Below are 9,378 nucleotides of genomic sequence, written 5' to 3' on the forward strand. Positions count from 1 at the left end.
AACGAAGATAATAATTGGGGTAGCTGAAGAGAAAAATAGCTAATACGAATGAAATAAATGGAAATTACTTCAATGCCAATAGTTAATATCATTTGTCACGATGATTATTAACAATTTTAAATCAGATTCAATTATATACGACAGACCATGCACCCACTTCACTAGCCAAAGAAAATTTTTACACGTCCGCAGTAAAGACATACTAACAATGACAAATCTTGATGTGATGCTGATTGATATGTTCCAACATGATCAAAAAAATATACTAGTCAAAGTATTTATTATTCGACAAAGATATCAAATTTCAACAAGACATAACTCAAATACTATTCGAAAGTTAACTTTCAAAAATGCACAAGTGACTACTTTTCAAATGCTATATTTCTTTAAAACAGAGAATAGCATTCTTTTCGGACCACCAGTTATGTACTAACAATATGAATATGGAATTACAGGAAATTATGGTACATGGCTTGATTTTTTCAAACGTTATTCAACAATTTGAGCAGCTTTTAAAGTGTAACAAAAGTTACTTATATGAAATCCAATCGTTAAGGAAATAAATTCTTGTTATCCAAATGTAAACTCGAATATTGAGTTGATAATGCGAAAAAAAACTTTAGTCATCGAGTTGCAAGAAGCCAAATTTAGGCAAACTTAATTTTCGCTTAAGAGAATTTGATCATTTAGCAAGTAATTCAAGTTACACTAATGACCAAAGCAAGTTTCCATTTTATTTATTTTGATATTTACGCATATTTTTTTAATCGAATAATATAATTATGCACATGTATCATTGACATCATCAAGAAGATTCGACCATTAAATAATTTTCAAAAACAAGATGACATTGTTATTCACCGGAGGAAAGTAGTTTTGTTCAACACTTTGTGAAGCTGAATATCGAGATCGTCCTAAGGTATTGCAACTATAATTAACTTTACATGCTTAAAAACATTTAATTATTTTGTATACTTTCTCACAATTAATTTTTCAAGTACCAGATAACAGTGCTGGTTCAAGATGAAAATGAAATAGCTAGGGTGACGTTGTTCGAAGAGGTTGCTGAGACATTTATTGGTTGCTCTATCAAAAAATAATTGACAGGCATACTAAGGTGAATTAAAATATTAATTTGAATAATATTATAATAATCCAATACATATTGCCAATAACTACAAATTTTATATTGCATATGTGAGGTCCATTTACTCTAATGACAATTAATGATCAAACAATAATGGTTTGATTTAAAGCTGCAGTGGAAAAAGGTTTAAAATGCTTAAAAACGGACCTCAGGGCCTAGAAAAATTTCGGCATGACCTCCCCGTAAGTAGGACATCTCGAAAACTCAAGCAACAGTTTATATCAAAATATACTCCAACTAGAGTCAATAAAACAAAAATCGAAGTTAAACAACCTATAGCCGCACTGGCCAGGACTAAGCAGAAATTAAACTTACCCAATACTCACCAGATCATAAAAATCACAGAGTCGCCTCAGAACATAACAAGAACAACCAAATACTACTACAGATACACGGGGCATCTCCCCGGCAAATAAACTACAATACAAGACTGAAACAAACTCAAGACATACATATAGACTAACTGGGAAACTCCACTGACAGAACCAAGCAATCCAACCTCAATCCCGAGCTCCACTGGCGGAACCTCGGCCTGATGCAGCAAAACGACTCGGGAGATCTACCATGGTGCCCAAAAGCAACCACAGCAGCCCCCCAGTAAACAACTGAGGTTAGGATTCTGGTATGAAACAGTTCAACAATAACAACAATAATCATAAATCATGCATAATCATATAATAAAATGTAATATGCAATGCATGAAAGGCTCAACGAATAATCGGGATAATAGGAACCAACAAACGGTATGATAACAACTGGAATAATGCTCGAGCAACAACACATGGGAGCTACATCGTCATGCAGCTAAACCGCCCTGCCAAGTATGCAAGGTATGCCAAGCTGTGCTGAATAACACCCCTGACTCGGCCTCCATACAGCTGATACGCTATAACAGGATGTCACAACAGAACGAACTAGATGACACAATCCCAGCGCTCACCTCAAAAGGCTGCACTAACCACGGGATTGTTCAATTACATCTACGGTCTCATTTGTATAGGCCTATCAGCCACACAATGATCCTGATATAAACAACAATGCCAGATAACAATGGATATCAACAACGAGCTAACAAGAACGATAGGGCTCAACATGAATGTCATAACAGTATGCCCTATGCTAAATGCCAATAATATGTCACAATAATAAACATATATCGCAACGAAGGCATTTAACAATTTACAACAGTCAACAAATCATAAACACGATCAGTGCAACACAAAATGACGATTAAACATAATTTATGTTTTACCGTCGTATTTTACCGAACTGTAACATACCTATATCATGAAAACGATCTTCAAGAATGATCAACTAAACTCCCTCAGCCTAGAATAACAAAATAAGCCGAATAATTCCACAACTCATCATTAATTACATTCCAACCATTATCAACTCGATAATCCTTATATTAATTCGAACGATAAAAACCATACTATAATATCTTTCAATATCATACAAAACGATTCGACATAATTAATAGGCTCGCCGAATTATACCTCGAAGATTTCGAATGACAGAACCTGCAACAATTATCCAATAAATACGTCAATAGAACGCTATTCGAACGACGAAAACAATTTAAATCAAAACGGGTAAAAACCCAACCCCGGGCAACCTATATATATCAAACAAAGGCTGGAATTAGCAAAAATTTACCAAGATCGAAGTTTAACTACTCGCTATCGGTTTTTAAGTTGATGCTCGCCGGAGATGACCCCGGAAAACACTATTCACGACCAAAAACCAGCTGGAAAACGCATGAACAGCAAGGTAAAAGTTAAGCTTCAAATCCTTGCTCAATATACTCCAATGAACCAAGAAAAACCAAGCAATAGCTCACCTAAAATCGAACAAGAAACTCGAATAGGAGCAGCCACAAAATAGGGTTTGATTGGGGCTGAAACGAGCATCAAAAGTAGCGANCCTTTCTCTCTCTCATAAGATAAGTTGTGTGTATATATATGTATATTTAGTTACTAAAAAAATAATAACACATGCCCAATAATCCCGGTTTGTATTTATTTTGCTCTGGTGTGTTATTTAAACGCTATATGTATTTTATATCGTTAAATTCTCCGATATTCTAAAATACAAATTTTTAACACACTTCTTGAATTTATTTGACATAAATAATTATTTTAATTATGCCAAATTACCTGATAATTAATTACAGGGCCTTACACTTCTCCACCCCTTAAAACAAATTTCGTCCTCGAAATTATTGTTTATACACATACATCTTACACACGATACGAAACCAACAATACAATATTAAGAATCAAACAGATATGGATAAGACGTTCTCATCTTCTCTTCTGTTTCCCACGTTGATTCTTCTACACCATGCCTCGACCACTGAACACGTACAAGTGGTATAACTTTATTGCGTAAAACTTTATCTTTATGATCCAAGATACAAACAGGATACTCAGTATACGATAGAGAAGGGTCGAGTTCAACCTCATCAGGCTGAATCACATGATACGGGTCGGGCTCATACTTACGCAACATAGAAACATGGAAAACATCGTGGATGCCTGACAATGACTGGAGCAAATCTAAACGATAAGCGCAAGTCCCAATACGCTCAACAATCTCGTAGGGGCCAACAAAACGAGGTGACAACTTACCTCTCATACCAAAACGAACAACACCTCTAAACGGAGAGATCCTCAGAAACACAAAATCTCCAACTTGAAATTCTAGAGGTCGACGACGTCTGTTAGCATAAATAGCTTATCGATCTTGAGCAGCTTTCATTCTCTGACGAATCAACTGGACTTTATCATGCATTTCCTGAACAATGTCAGGTCCAGTGAACTGCTTCTCACCAAATTCATCCCAACAAAGAAGTGATCGACATCGTCTGCCATACAAAGCTTCAAAAGGAGCCATACCAATAGTCACATAGAAACTGTTGTTATATGAAAATTCTACTAGAGGTAAAGCTTCTTGCCAACTATCTTTGAAATCCATACCCACTGCTCGAAGTAGATCCTCAAGTGTCTGGATCGTACGCTCTGTCTGACCATCTGTCTGAGGATGGTAAGCAGTACTCATCGCAAGTCGTGTACCCATTTCTTTTTGAAAACTAGTCCAAAACTTTGATGTGAATCTAGGGTCACGATCTGAGACTATTGCAACTGGAATTCCATGAAGTCTCACAACATTTTCAATATACAGACGAGCCATCTTCTTGTATGAATACGTCCTCTCATACGGAATAAAGTGTGCTGATTTAGATAATTTGTCGACAATCACCCAAATGGCATCGAAATGACGAGAAGTACGTGGCAAATGCGTGACAAAATCCATAGCTACGTGCTCCCAGTTCCACTGAGGAACCTCAAGACTATGTAGTAATCCTCTCGGTCTCATTCGTTCCGCTTTGACTTGCTGACATATTATACAACGAGACACAAACTCAGCCACATCCTTTTTCATATTCTTCCACCAAAACTGAGGCCGTAGAATATGATACATTTTCCTCCCTCCTGGTTGGATACTATATCGAGTACAATGAGCTTCTTTAAGGATGGCTGTACGCAATTCAGGAATATCTGGGACAACCAATCTACCATTCAACCGAAGAGAATCATCTGAGTGAATTGAGAAACAAGATTGGTGTCCTTGAGATACTAACTCATAAGATTTCAGAACTCGATCATCAGTTTTCTGAGCTGACTTTACAATATGAATCAACTCTGGCTCAACAGAAATATGAGACACACAAACAGCATTACCTTGGATATGAAAATCCAACCTAGAGGTGCAAATATCTTCTCGTAACTTAGAAACACGAATCGAGGATAAATTAACATCAACAACCTTACGACTCAAAGCATCGGCAATGACATTCACTTTTCCCGGATGATACTGGATCTCACAATCATAATCTTTCAAAAGTTCCATCCAACGTCTCTGTCTCATATTCAGATCTGACTGAGAGAACAGATACTTCAAACTCTTGTGATCAGAATAGATTACAAATTGCTCTCCAAACAAATAATGCCTCCAAATCTTGAGAGCAAAAACGATTGCAGCCAATTCCAAGTCATGAACAGGATACTTAGACTCATGCAGTTTCAACTGACAAGAACCATAGGCCACCACTTTGCCATGCTGCATCAGTACACAACCTAGTCCTCGATTTGATGCGTCGGTACAAACAACGAATCCTCCAGAACCACTTGGAATGGTAAAAACTGGTGCAGAAGTCAATCTCTTCTTCAACTCGACAAAACTTGACTCACATTCATCAGACCAAATGAATATCTTATTTTTCTGAGTCAGTTGAGTGACAGGTCTAGCAATCTTTGAGAAATTTTCGATAAATCTCCTGTAATAACCAGCTAAACCCATGAAACTACGAATCTCTGGCACATTGGTCGGTCGTGTCCAGTTCAGAACTGCCTCCACTTTACTTGGATCGACAGAAATACCATGGTGAGATATGACATGGCCCAGAAACACAACTCTATCTAACCAAAACCCACACTTGCATAGCTTGGCGTACAACTGCTTCTTTTGAAGAATTCGAAGAACTAATCTCAAGTGTTTGGCATGCTCTTCTTCAGACTTGGAATAGATAAGAATATCATCGATGAATACAATCACAAAACGATCGAGATATTTACGAAATACTCGATTCATCAAGTCCATAAACACAGCAGGAGCATTGGTCAAACCAAAAGGCATAACCAAAAATTCAAAGTGTCCGTATCTCGTGCGAAAAGCTGTTTTCGGCACATCTTCTTGTCTAACTCGCACTTAATGGTACCCAGAACGGAGATCAATCTTAGAATACACTGAAGTACCTTGCAACTGATCAAATAAGTCATCAATACTAGGGAGTGGATATTTATTCTTGACAGTAAACTTATTCAGTTGCCGATAATCAATACACATCCGCATCGTACCATCTTTCTTCTTCACAAATAGAATCGGTGCACCCCACGTTGAAGAACTCGGACGAATATAACCTTTACTCAACAAATCTTGTAATTGTTCTTTCAGTTCTTTTAGCTCAACAGGAGCTAAACGATATGGTGCTCGAGATATGGGTTCAGTTCCTGGCATTAATTTGATACTGAACTCAACTTCTCGTTCTGGTGGAAAACCCGGAATCTCTTCTGAAAACACATCAGGAAACTCACGGACTACAGGAATATTAGAAATATGTGGCTCATCTTGCGATAGATCAACAGCATAAACCAGAAAACCTTCATGACCAGAATCTAACAATCGATTCATTTCAATGGCAGAAACTAGAGGAATCTTGGCTTGAGAACCACGGCCATAGAAATTCCATTTAGGAGCAAAGCTAGGCCTGAAACGAACTATTCCTCGATAACAGTCAACAGTGGCACGATTTGCAGTCAAAACATCCATACCAACGATACAATCAAAGTCATGCATAGGTAGGACTATGAGATTCAGATACAGAACATTTTCATCGTGAAACAAAACCGCATTGAACATCACATTATCAGTGATAATTATTTTGCCCATCGGAGTAGCAACAGATAGATTGGAATTCATACTAGTGGTGCAAAGATCATGCGAAACAACGAATGCATGAGAAACAAAGGAATGAGATGCTCCAGTATCAAATAACACTCGTGCTATAAAACCACATAGAGTACAGTTACCGGTAATGACAGTACCTGGAGCTGCCTGAGCCTCATCCTCAGTCAAGGCAAATACATGAACAGATGACTGATTCTGTTGACCACCTTGCCCTCTACTCTGATGCGAAGGGCGACTAGGCTGATGGGAAGACTGGGACGCTGCTGGAATTCTATTCCTTTGAGCTCCACTACCTGCTTGGGCTGATTTCCCCATCTTACTGGGACAAACTCTAGCAAAATGACCCAGCCGACCACAGTTATTACAAACCCCTTGAACTCCAACACACTGATTACTAGAATGCTTGCCTCCACAATGATCACAGTAAGGTCCACTATAACGATATCCACCACGGTTCCCTGAACTCGAAGAACTAGAACCAGGCTTCTTAAACTGCTTCCCACGTGGACGAAGAGATGCAGAACCAGATTGATTGAACTGTTGCCTTCCCGAATGATGATGTTGGGTAGTCACTCGATTGCCACTCCTCTTAAGACTAGCTTCAGCCCTTTTTGCTATTTCCACTGCTTCAAGATAATTCAGTGGCTTACCGGTAGAAACAAAAGGGTGCAGATGATCGTTCAATCCTTCAATGAAACTTTCAACAACCGCAACCTGACTTGCAGCCACATGAGGAGCATATCTTAGCATAGCATAAAAAGTATCCGCATACTCTGCAACTGACATATCTCCCTGCTTCAAGTTATGAAACTCCGAAGCCTTAGAACTGTAAAATGATGAAGGACAATAACTTTCCTTAAACTTCAGCTTGAATATATCCCACGATGGAACAATCTTTTGAGCATCTAAGGTCATCAATGTAGTAGACCACCACATTTTGGCACGATCTTTCAACTGATGCATAGCTAATCTCAATCGACGCTCTGAAGGATACTCGATCAAATCAAACAATTCTTCAATCTCAGAAATCCATAGTTCTGCTTTCTCGGCTCACTCCAAACCACTGAATCGAGGTGGATGCATAGAGTGAAAATGGCAACTAACTCATCTATCCTAAGCTGGTCTAGATGATCAGCAGCTTGCTCAACAAAATTATCATCAACAACATGGACACGAGGTCGACCACGTCCACGACCTCGACGTCGACCTCGAGCTAGAGGAATCTCATCAACAAGAATTTCTCCACCTCCCTCCATTCTATACGTTAAAACACCAAAACAATTAGAGTGGAAGTTAACAAATCATATAATCACGTAAGCATGTTGTCAAGTAGCATACACAGGCGCAACAACCATTTTAGTACCAAGACTCAAGTGTCATAGACTCTAGTTCGAGCGTATCCCAGTTTGTGCTCTGATACCAAGATGTGAGGCCCATTTACTCTAATGATAATTAATGATCAAACAATAATGGTTTGATTTAAAGCTGCAGCGGAAAAAGGTTTAAAATGCTTTAAAACGGACCTCAGGGCCTAGAAAAATTTCGGCATGACCTCTCCGTAAGTAGCACATCCCGAAAACTCAAGCAACAGTTTATATCAAAATATACTCCAACTAGAGTCAATAAAACAAAAATCGAAGTTAAACAACCTATAGCCGCACAGGCCAGGACTAAGCAGAAATTAAAACTTACCCAATACTCAACAGATCATAAAAATCACAGAGTCGCCTCAGAACATAACAAGAACAACCAAATACTACTACATATACACGGGGCATCTCCCCGGCAAATAAACTACAATGCAAGACTGAAACAAACTCAAGACATACATATAGACTAACTGGGAAACTCCACTGACAGAACCAAGCAATCCAACCTCAATCCCGAGCTCCACTGGCGGAACCTCGGCCTGATGCAGCAAAACGACTCGGGAGATCTACCATGGTGCCCAAAAGCAACCACAGCAGCCCCCCAGTAAACAACTGAGGTTAGGATTCTGGTATGAAACAGTTCAACAATAACAACAATAATCATAAATCATGCATAATCATATAATAAAATGTAATATGCAATGCATGAAAAGCTCAACGAATAATCGGGATAATAGGAGCCAACAAACGGTATGATAACAACTTGAATAATGCTCGAGCAACAACACAGGGGAGCTACATCGTCATGCAGCTAACCCGCCCTGCCAAGTATGCAAGGTATGCCAAGCTGTGCTGAATAACACCCCTGACTCGGCCTCCATACAGCTGATACGCTATAACAGGATGACACAACAGAACGAACTAGATGACACAATCCCAGCGCTCACCTCAAAAGGCTGCACTAACCACGGGATTGTTCAATCACATCTACGGTCTCATGTGTATAGGCCTATCAGCCACAGAATGATCTTGAGATAAACAACAGTGCCAGATAACAATGGATATCAACAACGAGCTAACAGGAACGATAGGGCTCAACATGAATGTCATAACAGTATGCCCTATGCTAAATGCCAATAATATGTCACAATAATAAACATATATCACAACGAAGGCATTTAAAAACTTACAACAGTTAACAAATCATAAACACGATCAGTGCAACACAGAATGACAATTAAACGTAATTTATGTTTTACCGTCGTATTTTACCGAGCTGTAACATACCTATATCATGAAAACAATATTCAAGAATGATCAACTAAACTC

At 38.6% G+C, this 9,378-nt stretch overlaps 1 long non-coding RNA gene across 1 annotated transcript; it reads right to left on the reverse strand.

The window, feature by feature from the left end:
• Nucleotides 1–1,477: 1,477 nt before the first annotated feature.
• Nucleotides 1,478–2,638, reverse strand: LOC140969039 (uncharacterized). Its single transcript, XR_012173865.1, has 2 exons — nucleotides 2,428–2,638; nucleotides 1,478–1,706 (listed from the first exon to the last, which is right to left on the reverse strand). It is a non-coding gene; the product is annotated as an uncharacterized lncRNA (long non-coding RNA).
• Nucleotides 2,639–9,378: the final 6,740 nt, after the last annotated feature.

The sequence above is a fragment of the Primulina huaijiensis genome, unplaced genomic scaffold (genome assembly GCF_012295235.1).
Source record: "Primulina huaijiensis isolate GDHJ02 unplaced genomic scaffold, ASM1229523v2 scaffold39797, whole genome shotgun sequence".
In the NCBI taxonomy this organism is placed as follows: domain Eukaryota; kingdom Viridiplantae; phylum Streptophyta; class Magnoliopsida; order Lamiales; family Gesneriaceae; genus Primulina; species Primulina huaijiensis.